This window comes from Equus przewalskii, chromosome 1, assembly GCF_037783145.1.
Source record: "Equus przewalskii isolate Varuska chromosome 1, EquPr2, whole genome shotgun sequence".
Lineage (NCBI taxonomy): Eukaryota > Metazoa > Chordata > Mammalia > Perissodactyla > Equidae > Equus > Equus przewalskii.
The window spans coordinates 79,130,818-79,151,796 of NC_091831.1; the positions used below are offsets into that span (position 1 = coordinate 79,130,818).

At 43.9% G+C, this 20,979-nt stretch overlaps 1 long non-coding RNA gene across 1 annotated transcript; it reads left to right on the forward strand.

The window, feature by feature from the left end:
• The first annotated feature begins 3,411 nt into the window (after positions 1 to 3,411).
• On the forward strand, positions 3,412 to 4,263 carry LOC139073651 (uncharacterized). The gene is made up of 2 exons (XR_011522771.1): positions 3,412 to 3,514; positions 4,103 to 4,263. It is a non-coding gene; the product is annotated as an uncharacterized lncRNA (long non-coding RNA).
• Positions 4,264 to 20,979: the final 16,716 nt, after the last annotated feature.

The window sequence follows — 20,979 nt, forward strand, 5'->3', positions numbered from 1 at the left end:
TCTGCAATTCACAGTTTACAAAGCTCATTTACACTCATTTTCTCCTCAAAGACCCCGAGGTGACCCAGCCCCTAACAGGAAAGCCAGCACCCCAGTCAGGTCTGTGGAATAACTTTGGGGGCCCTACAACCCTCAGCCTTGCTCTGTGGAACCCCAGGAAGTACGACAGTCACCCACAGACCACAACAGACTTGAAGGTGGGAGACGCTGCCTGTCGGGGACTAGAGTGACATTAGGAATAAATTTCCTGGAGCGGGTAGAGATCATTCCTGACTCCCCTGAGAGGGGAAACGATTCAGTTCAACAAACATTTACTGACCATGGGCTGGGGACTATGCTAAGCCCTAGGGTGACAGCAGTGAAAAAAAACATACAGAGTTCCTCAAAAACTAATGTTTGTATCAGGAATGCTACAAATGCAAAAACAGGTAGAAAGGACGTTTAATGTAACTGAGAGTCTAGGAAATCCCCTCAGAAGAAGTGATGTTTAACTTAAAGGTAAGCAGAGGTTAGCCAGTGAAGGGTGCAGGGGCTATGAAGGAAAAGGACTCCCGGCAGAGGGAACAGCATGTGCAAAGGCCTCAAGTCAGAGACACATTATTGGAGAAACTGAAAGAAGTCTGTTACGATAGAAAAAAATGTGAGGAAGAGAGACAGACAGAAACCAGATCATGTGGTCGTATAAACCATGTGGAGAATCCTGAATTTCATTCTGAGAACCATGGCTTCTGAAAGGGTATTAAGCAAAGGGAGACACAATCAGACATTAATCTTTAAAACAGTATTTTGATTACAGTGAGAAGAATAGACTGAGAAACATGGCTGGCTAAGTCATCCAGATCAACCCTCCCACTGAAAACACTCAAAAGTATTATATAAATATAAACACCAACTTCTTCAAAGGTATCAAAGATTTGACAAGATTATAAGGAATTACCTAGCCAAACATTAAGAGAAAGCAAGATAAGCAGAACACTAAAACTACTTTTTCTTTTTTGGTGAGGAAGATTGGCTCTGAGCTAACATCTGTTGCCAGTCTTCTTCTTTTTCCTTGAGGAAGATTGGCCCTGAGGTAATATCTGTGCTAATCCTCCTCTATTTTGTATATGGGACCCTGCCACAGCATGGCTTGATGAGTGGTGTATAGGTCCATGCCTGGGATCCAAACCTGTGAACCCTGGGGTGCTGAAACAGAGTGTGTGGACCCAACTACTACACCATCAGGCTGGCTCCACTAAGACTAATTTTGCCCTGAGGTAATTTACCAACCCAGGTGAACTTGAGCCTTAATTTTGATGCCCTCATAGAGCATAGGGGACAGAATTTAAAACCCAGAGCTTCACAGTGTAGGTAGTTGTCTCAATCTACTTTAGGCTCCTCTACAAAGCAGAGCCAGAGGCAGCACTAAGGTGATTGGGAGGTGCAGGCCCAGAGCAGTGAAAGTGAGGGATGCGAGCTAAGAAAAGAGACTCAGCGATGTAATGCAATTCACTGCCATGCCGACTACTGCCACACAACCAGCTGGAAATAGACACAGAGGTTGCTCAGCGGATGGGTTTAAGGAGCATATGGGCCTTCTCTGAAAGGGCTGTAAGAATGACCCACACCTCGGAGTCATCCACATAAGGAAGGAAAGACGGAGGAACTTACCTGTGCTGCTCCTCCTCATCTTCCATTTCCCACTGGTCATGTTTCCTCCCACTGGGAATTAACATCCTGCACTTGTGAGTTGCCTCATCCGGTCCTCAGAGGCCAACCAGGAACCATATCCTATGCCTTGAAGTGTGGTGATTTACCTAAATTCAATAAAGTAGACAGCCCAGCATGGATAGAGGGCCAATAGAGAAGAAAAAGGAGGAGGGATTGTGAGAAAGTGCGTTAAGCTGCTGTCTGGTGCTGGAGTCTCATAGAAGATCCTCCTCCTATAAAACTGAGAGCTCAGCGTGCTACATGGCTGGGATAAGGTGAACCAACATTTTCCCACCTGGCTCTCCTCCCCTTCTCTCCAGGGACTGGAACGAAAGCATCCTTGGCCCTGAGCAAAGCAGGCTTCAAATAAAGCTCCCTGAGAGGTTGTAGCTACAAGCTGCCTTTCTCAGGGATTTGCAGCCCCAAATCATCTCAGGTTTATCTTCCAACCTTCAAGCTTGAAATTCAGTTGTAAGTGTTTTTAGACTAATAAAGCCTATTGGCATCTGGCAAAGCTAATGCAAACCCCTCTGGAAGAAGTCACCTTCATTGTACCTCTCCACGTTTTTCAAATGTAATTTTCCATACAACTGAGCAGCTGACAATAACGAATAACCATGTACTATGAGTGAGAACCAGCAGAAACAGATGCGTGAAGACTTCATATGTTAGAATCATTACATGCAAACTATAGAAACTCTAAAAGAACCACATTTAACACTATGAAAGATAAGCTTTAAAATATATGTAGTAAAGAGGGAAACATTTTTAAAAACTTAGCAAGTCTAAAAAGATAGAACTTCTAGAAAAAATTCAACAATTGAAAGTTAACTTTTTTTTTTGCCAAGGAAGTTTTGCCCTGAGCTAATGTCTGTTCCAATCTTCCTCTATTTTTTAGTATGTGGGCTGCCAGCACAGCATGGCCACTAACAGAGTGGTGTAGGTCCGTGCCCAGGAACTGAACCTGGGCCACTGAAGTGGAGCATGCTGAACTTAACCACTAGGCCACGATGGCTGGCCCAAAAGTTAAAATTTTATGGACATATTTAACAGCATATTAAACTCACATAAAGAGATGATTGTTATGCTGAAAGACAAATAGAATAAATTAACCAGAATGCAGCACAAAAGACACAGATTTAAAAAATGAGAAGCTAAGAGATATGGAGGATACAGTGAGAAGATCTAGCACACATCAATCAGAGTTTTGGAAGGAGAAGTGAGAGATAATGGGACAAAAAGCAATATTTATGAAAGTAATGTCTGAGAATTTTCTACAACTGATTAAAGACACCAGTCCACAGATTCAAACAGCCCAATTAATTTCTGGCATGACAAATAAAAGAAAATGCCAATCTTAGACACATTTTCATGAAAGTGCAGAATCCCAAAATATAGAGCATCTTAAGAGCAGCCAGAAAAAAAAGCATTATCTTCAAAAGAGTGATAGAGTAACACCTGGTTTATTAATGACTTCTTGACAGTTACAATGAAAGACAGAAAACAATGGAATTCTATCTTCAATGTGCTGACCATCTTATAATTCTATACAATGAATATATTGTCCAAAAACAAGGGCAAAATAAGGACAGATAGTCAAAAACTGACAGTTTGCCACTCATAAACACTCCCCAAAGAAAATTCTAGAAGACGCATTCCGGAGAGAATGTTTGAACTATAAGAAAGAATGACAAGCAAATGAAGTGGTAAATATGTGGGTGACCAACAGAGGCTGGGGAGGGGGGAAGAAAGGAAGGAAATGGTCATGGGGAGCCAGTGGTAGTTCTTGGACTAGGAAAATGGTGATCTTCCTGTTTGATGACAGGTCATAGAGGAGGTGGTTTACTGGTGACAATGGGTAAAGTGAGCTAAGCAAATCCCAAGGAAGAAAATAACTAACTGGAAAGGGAAAGTTACCTTTTAAGTGAGGATTTATTTTTGTAGGTGGACCCTTGCATTTTTTTTTCCCAAATAATTCTGCCACACTTCATAGACTTTTTCATTCTCCTTCAGAGAAGATGAGACAAAGTACTTGGGTGTGGGATGTGGAGGAGAAATGGGCTGAAATGTCTACAAAATTGGCTTAGCTTCCTCCTTCCTTTTACTAGTGAAAAATCCTGTCTCTTGTCAGGCTGTGTCCTTTAGGCCCACGGCCGGAGGACTGCTGACGAAGCCCTGAGGAAGCTCATGACCAGTCTTGTTTAGCTAGGAGGGCGGGAGGAAAACGTCGGGTGGCGCTGGACTCTGTGTTGCCGTGGTTGTTGTGGGCAACATCCCAGCTCGGTACCCACATTTTATTTGCTTCAGCTCATACTTGGGAGGTCAGGGAAGAGCAAAAGGAAGGTAAAGGATTTGCATCTACTGAACAAACCTTCGGCTAGTCCTCAGATCAGCTTCCCCTTCTTCCCTACAGGTGAAATTGAGATATTGGAAGACATTCGGTTCTGATCCGGTGAGTCCTCAAGGAACCAGCCCTGCACTGAGAGGGGACGGCTCTATCTGAGACTTTGGTGGTGCTTTGGTTTTGAACAATGTGCTCTCCAATTCATGGATCTCTTAAATCTTTTAGAAAAAGTGGCTCCTCATAAATTTTTTTTTTCAGTGACAGGGAAGATAAGGAGCTGAAGAAGCACATAAGGGAGGAGTTGGGAAGCAAACACGTGAATAACTACAGGAGAACAGAGATGAGTCAGGCCTCCAGAGAAGCTTGGATTAAATTAATTAGGAAAGCCAGAGGGGAACGGTTTGAGATGGAGGGAGTAACCCTGTTTGGGAAGATAGAAGAAGAAAGGGCAACAAGCGTGGTGAGGTCAAGGAGTTGGTTCCTCCCGAACTGGCCATTCGCCAATAGCCTCAACCCAACAGTCAGAAAGAGGCAGCTTCGGATGGGTTGTGGGCAAAACGGGTGAAGGTGGTCATGAGGTACAAACTTCCAGTTATGAAATAAGTCAGTCCTGGGGTTTGGTGTGCAGCATGGTGGCACAGCAAAGGTGCAAATGAAACCTAAAATTCCTTGTGTCCATAAACTGCGTCTGTAACCAAAGTTTTTAAATAAATAAAAAGAAATAGGAAAAAAAGAAAAAAAGCAAGAAAGAGGCAACTGCCCACTTTCCCCTCAGAGGGAAGAGTTCTTTGCTGAGCGACAGCGGCACTTGTCAGTTCATTTATTTTCTGTCTCCTTTTACCAACTGCCTCAGCTCATAGATTGCAGCTGCCACACTATCCTCCAGAAGCTTTTCAAGTGCTTGTGCTCCCGACTGTGGAATATACTCAACTGGTTTTAAGACACTTCCTTAACGCCTCCTGAGGGAAGAGAAAGCAATGTGATGGATTGATGTTTTTACTGTATTGTATTATATATATTTTTTATTGTTAAGGAGGATTTGCATATTTATTTTAGAAGCAAAAGCATTTGGGCACATTGAAGAAAAATAGTGGATGGGATAATATTGACCTTTTTCAGAATGCCAGTTGGTGATATTTGAGCTAACAAATTTTCCATGAAACCAACCTTCTCTGAATTTTGAAGGCTACCTGTGAGCTTGGCTATCAGGACCATAATGTAAGCTAAAAGAAAATGCGCCCATATTTCTTTGGCTTTCCTCCAATAAAATGACCATCAGTTTGAAGGGGAACGCTGTAAAGGAGATGGCTAAGTTGCCAATACGCCAGGGAACGTGGCCAGGATGCTCTGAACATCGGAGTTAATACCCAAAGAACAGTAGAAAGAACAAGGGGCTGCAACTTAAACTGAGAGCAAGTCATTCTCTAATTTGCTTCTCTTGGACCAGATTTAGATATTATGATGTCCTGTGCACCTTGTGGTTAGGTCAAATGAGTTCTAAATTCAATAAAAAGGACGAGGCTCTAAGTTTGAATTTCCTTGAGATATTTCTTCAGTCATTTCTTTCTTTCCGTTTTGCTGAGATATAATTGACATACGACACTGTATGAGTTTAAGGTGTACAGCACGATGACTTCACTTACCTGTATTGTGAAACGGCTACCAAAATACGGTTAGTTAACATCCATCTTCTCATACAAATACAAAAAAGAAAAAAACATGATTTTCCTTGTGATGAGAACTTTCAAGATATACTCCCTCAGCAACTTTCAAATACAGCATTATTGCAGCGTGTGTAATGCATACAGCAGTGTTCACTATAGTCGTCTTGTTGTACATGACACCCCTAGCACTTATTTATCTTGTAACTGGAAGTTTGTATCTTTTGAACACCTTCATCCAATTCTCCCACCCCCAACATTCTGCCTCTGGTAACAACAAAACCCATCTCTTTTTCCATGAGTTTGGTTTTTTTTTAGATTCCTCATATAAATGAGATCATACAGTATTTGTTTTTCTCTGTCTGATTTATTTCCCTTAGCTTAATGCCCTCAAGGTCCATCCATGTTGTTGCAAATGGCAGGATTTCTTTCTTTTTTTATGGCTGAATAATATTACATTGTGTATTTATACCACATATTCTTTATCCATTCATCCATCAATGGACATTTAGGTTGTTTCCACATCTTGGCTATTGTAAATAATGCTGCAGTGAGCATGAGGGTACAGATATCTCTTTGACATAGTGATTTTATTTCCTTTAGGTAAATACCCTGAAGTAGAATTGCTGGATCACATAATAATTTAATTTTTAATTTATTTTTTTAAAGATTGGCACTTGGGCTAACATCTGTTGCCAATCTTCTTCTTTTTTTTTTCCTTCTTCTTCTTCTCCCCAAAGCCCTCCAGTACATAGTTGTATATTCTAGTTGTAGGTCCTTCTGGTTGTGCTATGTGGGACGCCGCCTCAGCATGGCTTGATGAGCAGTACCACGTCTGCCCCCAGGATCTGAACCAGCGAAACCACAGGCCACTGAAGTGGAGTGTGTGAACCTAACCGCTCAGGCACGGGGCCAACCCCTATTTTTAATTTTTTGAGGAACCTCCATACTGTTTTCCATGGTGGCTGAACCAGTTTACAATCCCACCAACAGTGCACAAGGGTTCTCTTTTCCCCACATCCTCACCAGCATGTGTTATCTCTTGTCTTTTAGCTGGCCATTCTAACAGGCATGAGATGATGTTGCTACAGGCTGTTTCTATCTGAAATGAGAAGTATACAGGTTAAATAGCAACCTGACTAGCAACGTCTTCCTTATCTGATATAAAACTTTCACAGCTACTGAGGCTGGCAATTCAAAGTGTATGTAATCTTTCCTTCCTCGTGTTTCTTTGCGTATTTTGCCCCTCCCTTAGGACTTAAGAACAACCCCAGTTCTGGGGAGTCTGGGTAACATCTTGCAACAAAGGGGTGTGGTTATTGTGCCCTGCACCTTGCTGGTCATAAAGAAGGAAAACCTCTGCATCAGCAGAGAAGCTTCCAGGCACCAGAACCTGCTATCCACCCCAGAGGCAGACAACCAAGGACATCTACCTGGGGATTCCCTCCTCTCACCATCCTCCTTCCTGCAGACAGCCTCACAAGGCCAAATGCAGGCTGGTGGGAAAGCACCGACCAGCAAGGCCACAGGCTCCTTGTCCCTACAAGCAGCCATGCTCCTCACAACCTTTAAAACCCCTTACCCACTTCTTAATGTGGAGCCAGCAGTTCCTAAAGTGCTAGCCTGCTACTGCTGCTCCCTTTGCCTGGCAAAGAAAATAAAGCTTTTTTTCCCCTTTTCACCCAAAATACTGTTCTCCTTATTAGGATTGGCACCGAGTTCAGAGACTGAACTTTCGGTAACAATATCTCATTGTGGTTTTGATTTGCATTTCCTTAATGATTAGGGATGTTGAACAGCTTTGCATGTACCTGTTGGTTATTTGAATATCTTCTTTGAAGAAATGTCTATTCAGGTCCCTTGCCCATGTTTTAATTGGATTATTTGTTTTTCTGCTATTGAGTTGTATGTGTCCTTCATATATTTGGGATATTAACACTTTATCAGGTATATAATTTGCAACTACTTTTCTCCCATTCTGTATATTGTCTTTTCATTTTGTTGATCATTTCCTTTGCTGTGCAGAAGCTTTTTAGTTTGAGGTAGTCCCACTTGTTTGTTTTTTATTTTGTTGCTTGTGCTATAGATGTCATATCCAAAATCTTGTTGCCATGAACCATGTCAAGGAGCATTTTTCCTATGTTTTCATCTGGGATTTTTATGGTTTCCTGTCTTACTTTTGGGTCTTTAATCCACTTTGAGTTAATTTTTATGAGTGGCATAAGATAGATGTCTAGTTTCATTCTTTTGCATGTGACTACCCAGTTTTCTCAGCACCATTTGTTGAAGGGACTGTCTTCTCTCCATTGAGTATTCTTGACTTCCTTGTCAAATATTAGCTGACCATATGCATGGATTTTTTTCTGGGCTTTCAATTCTGTTCCATCGGTCCGTGTCTGTTTCATGCTGGTACTATACTGTTTTCATTACTCTAGCTTTATAATATAGCTTGAAATCAGCAAATGTGATGCCTCCAGCTTTGTTCTTCTTCCCCAGGATTGCTTTGGCTATTTGGGATCTTTTGCAGTTCCATATACATTTTAGGATTTTTTTTACTTCTATAAAAAATGCCATTGGAACCTTGATAAGGATTGAGTTGAATCTATAGATGCCTTTGGGTAGTATGGCCATCTTAACAGTATTAAGTCTTTCAACCCATGAATATGGAATATCTTTCCATTTATTTGTGTTTTCTGTTTCTTTTACCATGTCTTGTAGTTTTCAGTGTAGAGACCTTTCACCTCCTTGATTAAATTTATTCATAAATATTTTATTCTTTTTGATGCTATTGAAAATGGTATCATTTTCTTTATTTCTATTTCAGATAATTTGTCATTAGTGTATAGAAATGTTACCAATTTTTCTATGTTAATTTTGTATCCTGCAACTTTACTGAAGCTGTTGATTAGATCTAACAGTTTATTGATGGAGTCTGGGATTTTCTATAAATAAAATCAAGTCATCAGCAAATATAGACAATTTTACTTCTTCCTTTCCGATTCTTTTTTCTTTTTAAAGATTGGCACCTGAGCTAACATCTGTTGCCAATTTTTTTCTTTTTTCTTCTTCTTTCTCCCCAAAGCCACCTCAGTACATAGTTGTATATTCTAGTTGTAGGTCCCTCTTGTTGTGCTATGTGGGATGCCACTTCAGCATGGCTTGATGAGCAGTGCCAGGTCCATGCTCAGGATCCAAAGTGGTGAAACCCAGGGCCACCAAAGTGGAGCACACAAACTTAACCACTTGGCCATGGGGCTGGCCCATTCCTTTCCAATTCTGATGCCCTTTATTTCTTTGTCTTGCCTCATTGCTCTGGCTAGCACTTCCAGTACTATGCTGAATAAGAGTAGTGAGAGTGGGTACCCTTGTCTTGTTCCTGATCTTAAAGGAAAAGCTTTCAACTTTTCACCACTGAGTATGATGTTAGCTGTGGGCCTGTCATATATGGCCTTTATTATTTTTGGGTACATTCTTTCTATACCTAATTTTTTGAGGGTTTTTGATTATGAATGGAAGTTGAATTTTACCAAATGCTTTTTCTGCATATATTGAGATAATCATACTATTTTTATTTGCATTCTACTAATGTAATGTGTCACATTTATTGATTTGCATATGTTGAACCATCCTTGCATCTCAAAGATAAATCCCACTTGACCATGGTGAATGATCCTTTTAATGTGCAGCTGAATTTGGTTTGCTGGTATTGTTTTTTTTTTTTTTTGAGGAAGATTAGCCCTGAGCTAACATCTGTTGCCAATCCTCTTTTTGCTGAGGAAGAGTGGCCCTGAGCTAACATCCGTGCCCATCTTCCTCTACTTTATATGTGGGACACCTGCCACAGCATGACTTGCCAAGTGGTGTCATGTCTGCACCCAGGATCCGAACCAGCGAACCCCAGGCTGCTGAAGCAGAATGTGCAAACTTAACCACTGTGCCACTGGCCGGCCCCAACTAGTATTTTATTAAGAATTTTTACATCTATATTCAGCAGGTATATCAACCTTTAGGGGTTTTTTCTTATAGTGTCCTTATCTGTCTTTGGTATCAGGGTAATGCTGTTTCTTTAAAGTGAGTTTGGGAGTGTCTCTTGAGTCATTTTGACATCTAAAAATGAGTTAGGAGTGAATTTTGAGTCCTTAGATCTCAGATCTCTCAGCAGTGGGAGTGCATGATTCCTGCCTCAGTGTGTAAACTTCTGTGGGCTCCCAGCCCTCCTCCATCTGCCTTCAGGGCTGGCCCTGTGGCTGAGTGGTTAAGTTCAGGTGCCCCACTTTAGCAGCCCAGAGTTCGCCAGTTTAGATCCTGGGCATGGACATACACACCACTCATCAAGCCATGCTGTGGTGGCATCCCACATGGAGGAACTAGAATGGCTTGTAACAAGGATATACAACTATCCTGGGGCTTTGGGAAGAAAAAAAAAGAGGAAGATTGGCAACAGATGTTAGTTCAGGGCCAATCTTCCTCACCAAAAAAAAAAAAAAGCATTAAAAAAAATGTTCATGTGCCTTCCTCTCAGCTCTGTAGCACTCCCAGAAAAGCCCACAGACCACAGCTGCCACTGGCGACATGAGGATGCTAATTGCTGCTGACCAGCAACAACTTTGCTGTCTTCATTGGCAGGTGACATGTTCGCAGATTTTATTTCACTCCGACTTGGCTTTGGGTATTGGTTTCCCACTTTGTAAGTGACCACTGAATTGAAAACCAAGTAAAATTGGACAAGCTGTGATTAATTACATCAGATAGGAAATAGAATTAATATTTCAAATCATATCTATTTTGTAAAAATTTATAAATATTTGTTTTTATTTCCTACTATATGCTAAGCACTGTACTGGGTACTGGAACTCCTATTAGACTACCATTTATTTAATAATTCAAACAGTATTTATTAAACACCTACTATGTGGTAGATACTATTTTAGACATTGGAGATACAGAGTGAAAAGAAAACAAACTCAACAGGTTGTGCCTGTCCTCAAGGAGCTTCTAGTTGAGAAGGTAAGGAGGACAATTCAGTGAATATATAACATGTGAGGTGGAAATGAATGATATAAAGCAAAATGATGGATAAGTGGATAGAGAGTAATGGGAGTTTGGAGTAATTCCAGAACTCTCTGAGAGAGTAAAATTTGAGAGGAGAGCCTTGAAGGAGATGAAGGTACGCGTGACCCAGGTGTTTGTGGGAAGACCATTCCAGGCCATGCAACAGGAAAGACTGCGGAAGGTGGGGCCCTCCTTCCCATGTCTGATGATGACCAGGGCAGTGGTCGTGGCTGGAGAGAGGGAGTCAAGGAGGAGAGGGGAAGATGAAACCAAAGAGGCAGCTTGGGCAGCCCTTGGGAGGCCTTGCAGAGCTGGGCGAGGATAGTGGCTGTCCCCGTTGGGTCAGAGGAGCTGTGATTTCTCAGTGTTAGGAGAGCCACTATGGCTGCTGTGTGAAGGACAGAGTCCAGGTGGCGTTGCTGGGAGCAAGGAGCCTGCCGGAAAGCCACTGCCATATCCATTTGTTCCATATTACAATGTGCACAGCACTGAGCTAAGAATTGTGGGGTTAAAAGAAATAGCATATGGTGGGGTGCCTGGTCTGCCTTCTGCTTTCTCCCACTTACCTACGGAGAAAGCTGTTCCTCCCTGAACCTCAGTTTTTCCACAGAGACAGAATAAGCTAGTGATGAGGACCACAGGCTTTGGGGTCTGACGGAGCTGGTTTCAGTTTCAGTTGCAGTACTCACTGGCTAAGTGACCTGGAACAGTATTTTATCACCAAGTCTCAGTTTCCCCTTCCGTAAAATGGGGGTTATAATAGCGTGTCCATCATAGGGCTGTTGTAAGGGATTAAGCACAGTCATACATGAGCTGCACTTATAGGAAAGCTTGGCACAGAGTTGAGAATGACAAAAAGGAGAATATGGGAATATTCTCTGTAAATAGTAGTCATCATGCGAACGTTAGCATTTATTCTACAGAATTTGCATACGTGTGCTAAATTTGACCATATGTGCTATGAGGGGCGTGGGAGTTCATTCTGAAGAGGGGTCTGGAAACAACCTTTGCATATATCATGATGTAAGACCCCACATGGCACAGTCCTTTTTCAACCAGACAACTGGCCAGGGGCCCATCACCTCGGTGTGAAGGTTAACCTTGACCTTTAACAGATGGAGCTGGCCTCCAACCCTGCCCAGAGCTTGGGTGGGGCGAGAGTCTATGCATAAACTTAACTCTCCTTTGGAAGGAGAGGGCTTGTTTTCCCAACAGTAGGTGCATGGTCCATGTACCCTGCTTGTGAGCCTTTCCCACTCTTCTTGGGGCCGACATTAGGCCAACAGCATGCCAAAGCCTTTAAAGATTGCATCTTATGGTTTAAAAGACTGTGGCACTGAAGACATTCTCTTGCTCAGTCATTCTCACACCATGGAGATGCTGAATAAGACGATTATATAAATGTTTTCCAAGTTAAAATTGGATTTCAGGCTCCATGGGACTCTGTCACCAAGTGCAGACGGTCCTCTTTTTCATCAGTTCACAGTCCCTAGTCATTCTCAGCAATTCAAGTAAACATCAAAACGTCATCCTAAGGAGAATTGCTCAAAAAGTTTTGTTAGTTTGGGTGAATTCTTCCTTCCTTTCTTTCTCTTTTTTTTTTTTTTTTTTAGTCGTTCAAAATTTAATACACATTCTCTATCCTGGCTTAGTCTTTCCATTTTCCATTGTGTAATAACAGAGAACAGCTTGCAATGCATACTTTGTTTGAAATATCCTGTTTCCATTGGTTTGAGTGCTAGGAAGGGACATCAGAAGTCTGAGGTCCAATGACTGTACCGTTGGCTTATCAGGACACCTCCGGTCTCTGGGCCTCAGTTTCCCATCTGTAAAATGGACTCAGAGTGATAGTCTCCTGACTCCACTCCTACAGACAGTGTAAAAGATGGATTGAAAATTTATCTTTCAGAAATCATTTGGATGCCTTGAAGGTTGAGACTGCAGAAATGCAATCAGTTGTTGTTATTTCTTCTGAGAAATTTAGGAGGTTTGAACATCTCTAATTCATCCTTACCAAATGCCTGCAAGGTATATAAACAAGAGTGTTACACAGTCCAAGAGCACCAGCTTGATTTTTGTTTCGAAGTATGGAAAGATGCTTGTGCAGCACAGAAGAGAGGTGGGGGCCACTGCTGCGTGCCCTGTAGCTCCTCCCCAAAGTCGAGGAAAGCTGGGTGGAAGGGAACTGAACTAATGCTAGAATGATCCCTTTCTTGTTTTTTCTGTAACCGTTTCTACTTTAGGGTTCAGTTTTCCTATCAATTTCCAGTTGATTCTCCTCTTGCTCTGTAGACTGGCTTTTTCAGTCTCTTTCACTGAGTCCCCTTCCTCGTACTTCTAACTCTTCAGACGGTCACCTAACCAGTATCTTGAGGGTAATGCAACCTTGTCTTGTACAAAGATAAAGGGAAATTGAATATCGTCTTAAAACATTCATTTGAGATAGACTTATAGACTATTAGAGATGGAGGGGCCAACAGACCAGCAATCTAAGACTCCAGGGCACACAAGTGGTTGGGGGTAGATCTCAGGCCAGACCCCAGTCTTTGATGCCCAACTTGGGGCTCTTGCTGTTAGTCTAGGCTGCCATTGGCATTGATCAGAAGGGACATCTGGGCTTTTGATTCTATTGTGCCAAATCTGACATCCTGAGAAGGAGCTAGGGTGGGGCTGCTCATTGGGTGTTGAGAGTTGACCGAGTGACAAGAGAAGATCAGAGCACATTTCACCATGAGTGGAGGGAAGACTCGAGCCAGATGGGTCCGTGGCTATGCCAGACATGGAACCATGCTATACTTGCCATCTGGGGTGAGGGACATTGGCATTGGGCATGCCACCCAAGCAGAGTGCAAACACTTCAGTGTGTTGCCTAGTACAACATTAGTTGACCAGTGGATGTGTTCTTCAACGGTATTAGCAAGAGGAAACGACTGCAAAGTTGAAGATGGACGGAATACATGCTCACTTTTGTCCTTTTCACACCCTAGGAGATCTTTTCCCTCAACTGTCACCTCCATTTATTAAACCACATGCATACTTCAAGACTCACTGAATTCCATCTTCTTTATGCAGTTCTGTCCATTTCACCTGGTCCAATTATTTCCCCCCCGCCTCAGTCTACATTTGGAATTTTACCCTCTGTATCTTTTTTATGTTTTGAATACTTCTATTATACGTAATCCTGATATAGATTTGTCACTTGGAGTTTGCATAATAGTTTTTTTATGCACATGCTTCCCTTCTGCTCTGGACTGTGAGGTCACTGAAAGCAGATACTCTGAAGCAACAGAAAAATACAAGTTTGGGGTCAGTTTGACTTGGGGCTCTGCCGCTTCTCCCTGAGGGATTCAGACAAGTCCCTTCCCCCTCTGATCCAGCTTCCTTATCAATAAAGTGTGTACAGAAACACCTACAGTGAAGGATGTGTTGAGGATCAAGTGAGAAGACTCGTGTAAGGAGTCTAGCACGTACCTGGGACACACTGGGCTCCCTCCTGCTGGAAGCTCTTGTCACTCACTTGGCTTCCCCTACAGCACCACCCCACTGCCCCTGACACACTAAGTGGCCAACAAGTGCTGTCTAACTGAGCAGAGGTGTCACTGGACTTGCATCCGTGCCCCATTGGCAGCATAGTGATAGTGGGGTGGTGATGCCTTTGGGATGTAAGACAACTGAGTTCAGAAGTATGAAGGCAGAGCTTTCTCCTGACTCTGAGTTCCTGGAGCTGCCTATCTGACACCAAACAGCCATAGCTGCGCCAGGGGACCTGGCCCCACTAGCCAACCAATGGAGCCAAACTTCTTTCCTAATAATCGCATGACAGGGAGCAGGTGGCTACACTGTGGCAGAGAAATAAGACCCACTACAACAGGACTATTTTGAGACTTTCTGATAGACAGATCCCTGGGGAAGGTGTGGTAGCTCCTCTGGCCCAAGACAAACGGTGGTGGTTTTGTCTGGCAATGTGGGCAATGTGGGCAAAGACCCGATGAAGCCTGTGGCACCATGTCATGTCCCAGTATAAAAACCAGCCTCAGGAACTGCCACAGGGCCAGACTGTGTCATGCCAAGCAGTCTAGTGATTTGAGTCCCTTTAGATCAATAGTCTTAAATTGAAATACAGATTCGGGGGGCTGGCCAGGTCGTGCAGCGGTTAAGTTAAGCAAGTTCTGCTTCCGCAGCCTGGGGTTCGCCGGTTCGGATCCCAGGTGTGGATATGGCACCGCTTGGCAAGCCATGCTGTGGTAGGCGTCCCACAGAGAAAGTAGAGGAAGATGGGCATGGATGTTAGCTCAGGGCCAGTCTTCCTCAGCAAAAAGAGGAGGATCGGCAGCACTTAGCTCAGGGTTAATCTTCCTCAAAAAAAAAAAAAGAAAGAAAGAAATACAGATTCGGATCTGTGTGCATCATCTGTGACCTTCTCATCGTGCTTTGCTTAGTCTAATGAGAACATAACTTCAAGTCCTACACACGCTGAGCTGGGGTAGGGGAAATAGCCAGTTGTGTTTGGGATGGTGGTCTAGAATTTCAAAAATCCCAAACAGAAAACCTGAAAAGTGGAGGATTGATATAAAAATAGTTGAAGTAATCAGCTTATGTTCTGAATGAAGGTTCTGTAAAATTCTCGGGGAAAAGTGGAAGTAATCTAAGCCACATTTAAGCTGGATATAAATCTCATAATGAACATAAACTTTCTAGAGGTTTTCAAGTGATCCCTTGACATTTGGGCCGCTGTGTGGCTCCGATTGTTTACATGAGCGCGACAATGATAAAGGCAGGACATCCATTACCTTACATCCCCTTGACACAGAGCGTGAGACCAGGGAGCATGCCAGCAGCCAGCAGATGCACGGAACTGCGTGGCCGGCAGCCAGAGCTGTGCCAGGCCCCTCTCTTGGCTGGAGGACCGCTGGACCTTCAGTGCTCCAAGAGGAGACTGACACAGTGCCAGCCTTCAGGAGCTGTGACAAAGACGTGCAGGTGGGAGGGAAGCCATGTGCAAAGGTGAAGGGGTTTTATAAACCCTAATGGACCCTGAGGACTTCGAGCCTGGTTCTAGGCTCAAGTGCATGTTACCCACCCTATGTCTATGTTAGAGGCTCATAAAACGCCTTGAACGAGGTTCAGTCTAAGACAAATCTGATGGAGGAGCAAAACAGGTTGACACTCAGAAAGCAAAATAAAACGACTGTGTGGAAATTTTCCTTGAATGTGGCCCCAAGTCTATTTGAGCCTCTTTCTTTTCCAGGTGCAGCCCGTCCGACAGCCCCTGCCATGCTTGTGTGCCCTTCATGGGGCAGAGCGGGTGCCTGGGGGCCACGATGGAAGGAAGCCTTTAGCAAAGTCAGATAGGGACCCAACAGTGAAATGCGCCCTCTCTAGCCATTCAGGCTGAATCTCAAGTCAATGCCATGGCTTTTCACTAACCCCAGTATTCACACCCTTGGATCCAGTTTGGGTTTCCACTCAGTCTTCATCATTTTCTCTCACACTGGAACATGTGTCCACCTGGGCCAGAGCAGGTCACTAGAGCATGCTTGTGCACACAGTGCTGACACCAACACATGCCCTCCTGCCCCGGAAACTCCACGAGTGTGATGGCATGGGTTTATTTTTTGGTGTAATTTTGCCTGTGTCTTTCAGTAATACACAGTGATTATCACCAAAGAGAATCACTGGGCTCCGGTTTGGGAGAAAGTTGTGGTTTTTTTGTTGTTGTGAGGAAGATTGTGGCTGAGCTAACATCTGTGCCAATCTTCCTCTATTTTATGTGGGATGCTGCCACAGCATGGCTTGATGAGTGGTGCTAGGATCTGAACTTGCAAACAATGGGCCACTGAAGCAGAGCACGTGAACTTGACCACTACACCATCGGGCCGGCCCCTGGGAGAAGTTTCTGATTGAGAAACGAAGATGTTCATCCTGTTGGTCCTGAACCAACCTGCACCAGCAGTGGCCAGCTTGTCTCTCCTTTCTACCCAAAGCACTCGGGAAACATCTTTGCAGAAACCTTGTTGATCTTTCTTCTGATAAGTGGTTTTTGTATTAAAAGTCTTCCCTTTCACTTCCATTGGACAAACATGCTCTGGGGATGGAGGTGGAAACAGAGGTAGCGGAGGGAAGACGTAAGAGGAAAATGAACACTAGAACGATCCTGCAGAGGTAGCCACCTTCTCAGCGTGAGGGATACAGAACGTTAGAACGCCAGGATTTTCATCTGTTCAATCACTATTCTACCTCCAGCATCTAGAATAGTGCCTGTTACAGAGAACGCCCTCAGCAAACATCTGTTGAATGAATGAGTGATCACTCACTTATTACGGCTTCAGACAAACCAGCCCAGCATGGAGCAGATCATGCTGCCTGAGGGGCTCATGCAGTGGTTTGTAAGCCCGGTGAACCCCCAGCCTTCCCCATCAGCATTAGAAAAACGCAGATTTGCCATCACACTCCTACCAGCTATACCGGAATCTAGTTGGGTGCCCGGAACCTGCATTTTTATAAAGCCCCACACAGGATTCTTAGACCAGGAGAGAATAGACTGGCTTTTAGGAACCACCAGTGTGAGTTTTAACATTTGCCAATGGCTTCCATCTATTTCCTTCTCCCCACTCTAAAGGACATGGCTGCACGTGCACCCATACCAAAGAATTCGAGACCAAGAGACCCAGGAATGGCTGTGCAGACACGGTTCTGTGCTGTAATAAGTCTGTTAGTGTGTGGGGTCTGGTGGAACAAACCTGGGCTTGCTAGTGACCAAGCGCACAGAGGCGCGCTCTGACTTAACCGGTCTTATAAAATTAAACTGAAGGTTGAGGGGCGGGCAATCTGTGTGGAAAGGAGTGAAGGATTCCACCAACCAAAGCCTTCACTCGGAGCGGACAGAAAGGCCCAGGATCTGTTGGCTGAGCCGTTACCCAAATGAAGGAGGCTCTGCCTTCCACACGGGAGACTGGGCCACCCGCTGAAATGACACCAGGGCCTGGTGTGCCTGCCACAGAGGTGACAGCAGCCAGGAACATACAGGCTTACCCTTCCAAAACAGGAACAGAGTGAAGCTATGAACTAATCACAGAAACCATTCAGAAAGAACAAGCAAATCAGAGAGACACTAGCAGGCAGGCGTGGTTATTTGGCCTAGAGAAGACACAGGGGCATGTGGCTGTGTGTTGACAGTTCTGATTAGAATCAGGACAGGAGAATCAGGAAAACCTGAGGCTCAGAAAGTGCCCTGCGGATCTTGAGTTCTCTGTATCTCATGGCTGAGCAATTCTAAGAGCTGCCACAGCACCCTGGAAATGAAAAGTACCAGATCTTGGTACCATTTTTACCCCAAATCAAAAGTGAAAGCCTGATTTTTAATCGTTATTCCCTTTCAGGAAAATTTTTATTTCCTTTTATTTATTAGTTCTCATTATCATAACAGAACAAAGGAGCGGTCTTCAGGCCAACAGAGAAATGAATTTATTTTGCTTCCCCCTCTCTGCCGTCCTTCTCCACTCGCTCTCGATGCCTTTGGTCCTGACCGTGGTCCCTTACCTCTAAGGCCTTGCTTAAATTTCCGTTTTGAAAATGACCTCCCCAAGGAGGCTCCTCTCATTTCTTCTCTCAGATGGGAATCAGGGAAATCCTTAGAGGGTCACTGGAGTGTAGACAGCAGGAAATGGCCCCACCGGGCTGGGCATTTATCATCTCCCTCTCCATCCTGCTTTCTGCCGGGAGGGCCTTTCTTGTAAATCCAGGTCATGAATAATGGATGCAGATGCTGAGCCTGCACTTGGGTCTTATTAGCATGCACCTTGTCAGAAATTGCTTTTCCCGGCGCTGGAGCTGGAAAGCCACTTTACCTGTCCTGCTTTCCCAGGTGTGTTGGCCCCTTTGATGTTCATTTTGCATCCCCCCACTGAACCCCCCCTCCCCCCCCCGCCCCCCCCCGCCACCAACCGCCGCCTTTTACGTTTTTGTTTGGTTGTTTCATTTGTTTCTAATTCCTTTTTCTTTCTTTGCAGACTCTCCGCACTGGGGTTTTGGAGACCCCAGTCGTCTTCCTGTTCACAGTGGTCTTTAGTTAGTCACCTGGCTTCTAATCAATAGATCCTATACTGCCATCAAAGGTACGCCTTATTCAGATCTTGAAAGAAATGCCCTAATCTGAGTATACAGTACAATGCTGCAATTTAATCTCACTAAGATGTTTGACAGGCTGGCATCAGTAACTTCCAATATTTAGAAGAACCGGCTATAATTGTAGTCAGCTGTGTCACCAGGTGCAAATAAACCAGACTTCCCAAGCCTCAGTTTTCTTATTTCCTTCTTTCTTTTTTTTTTCTTTCTGCTTTTTCTCCCCAAATCCCCCCAGTACATAGTTGTATATTCTAGTTGTGGGTCCTTCTAGTTGCGGCACATGGGACGCTGCCTCAGCATGGCCTGATGAGCGGTGCCATGTCCGTGCCCAGGATCCGAACCGGCGAAATCCTGGGCCGCCACAGCTGAGCATGTGAACTTAACCACTGGGCCACAGGGCTGGCCCCTCTTTATTTCTTTAAATGACAGGGGCTGGATAAAATAATTGCTAAACTCCCTTACTATTTAAAACTGCTAAAAGTGTAAGTTTCATTCTTGCTGTAAAAACATCAGCATCTTTTCCAGATAACCTTTCCTCTGCTGTTAGATGCATTATTTCATTTCCATCTTTAGATAGCTCAGTAACTCAGCCAGGGGCTACGCTGCTTTGTGAGATCCCGATCCTGCTATGGTCTTTGTTATAACCAACTCTATCTTTCTTCCCACACGTACATAGCACACGGTGTTTGTGTTGACTCTGATCTGGACGGGGAAGAATAAACACACACAGAAGCCATTGAAAGGTACCTTGTGGGCTGTGCAGGCTTTGAGAAGCTGCCGAGATAGCTTCAAAAGTCAAGGAGAGGCGCACAGGTTTTGTTCATGTAGGCATTTGTTTATTCAACTTTCTCAAATCAAAGGGGGAAATATTTGCAGTGTTCTCAGCTCTTTCAAATTGCATTCGTCAACAGTCCTAACAAGTATTGTAAACGAGATTAACCAAATTAACTACTCAAGCAATTAGTCTAACAGACGATTCCTGTATTAATTTCACAAACACAGACATTTGAAGTTCCACCAGTGCTTTCCCAGCTTTCCTTGGATTCAGCCCTCATGATAATCGTGTGGGGGAACTTTGGCAGGTTCCATCACTCCCACTTTACAGAAGAAGAAACTGGAGCTCAGAGAGGTTACGGGCCCTGCTCAGCATACCTCTGTATGTGGGAAGGAAAACCTCATTCTCCTGGTTAACACTGAGCTGCAGCTGAACAAATCAGCCCTTTTTTTCCTAACAGGCACAGAAGTAAATCCAGGCCCAGCAGTCCTCGCAAAATAGAAACGTAAAGGTCACTTCTTGGATGATGTGGCAGGAAAACCACCTCCTCTTCTCTTCTCTCCACAGCTGCAGAGAGGATTGTCAGCACTTGCCTCCTGTCCTTCAGCTTTGAGGAGAAGACATGTTAGAAACAGCAAGTCCCATGGATTCCTAACCTCTACTGCTCCTGGCCATGAATGGCCTGTCCCAGGGCAGGAGCCAGGCCCCAGGGTCGTACAATGACCCGGAGCATGGATGCCTCTCTACATGTTGCTTCCTAGGCATCTTACTCTTCTTACTGGCTCTGACCTTTTCCCTCCCTCCTCTTAGCTTCTTCCACTCAGAGAACAGAGTTCATACAAGAGAGTACAAGTTTCCTATCATCCTAAAATTTCTTTGGTGAGTATGAACCAGACAAACACCTAGTTTTTATCCACAGAACATAGAACCTCTATCTGATTGCTTCTCCTAACCTCCTTTCCCACTGGTAGACATCTTGGGCCCTTGCTACAGATGCTTTGTTTGATCAAAAACTATGTGGGCATGTTCACAAATGTTTGGAACTACTTTATTCATAATAATCCCAAGCCAGAAATAACCCCAACATCCACCAAAAGAAGAATGGATAGATAAGCTGTAGTATATTCATACAATGGAATGAATACCTTAGGGATTAAAAGCAAGGAACTATTGATATAGACAATGGCATGAATAGACCTCAAAAACATCATGTTGAGCAAAAGAAGCTGGAACAATGAGCCATACTGTGTGATCCCTTTTGTTTGCATTCCATTTGTAGAAAGTTCGCTAAAAGGCAAAACTAATCTGTAGTGATAGAAATCAGAACTGTGGAG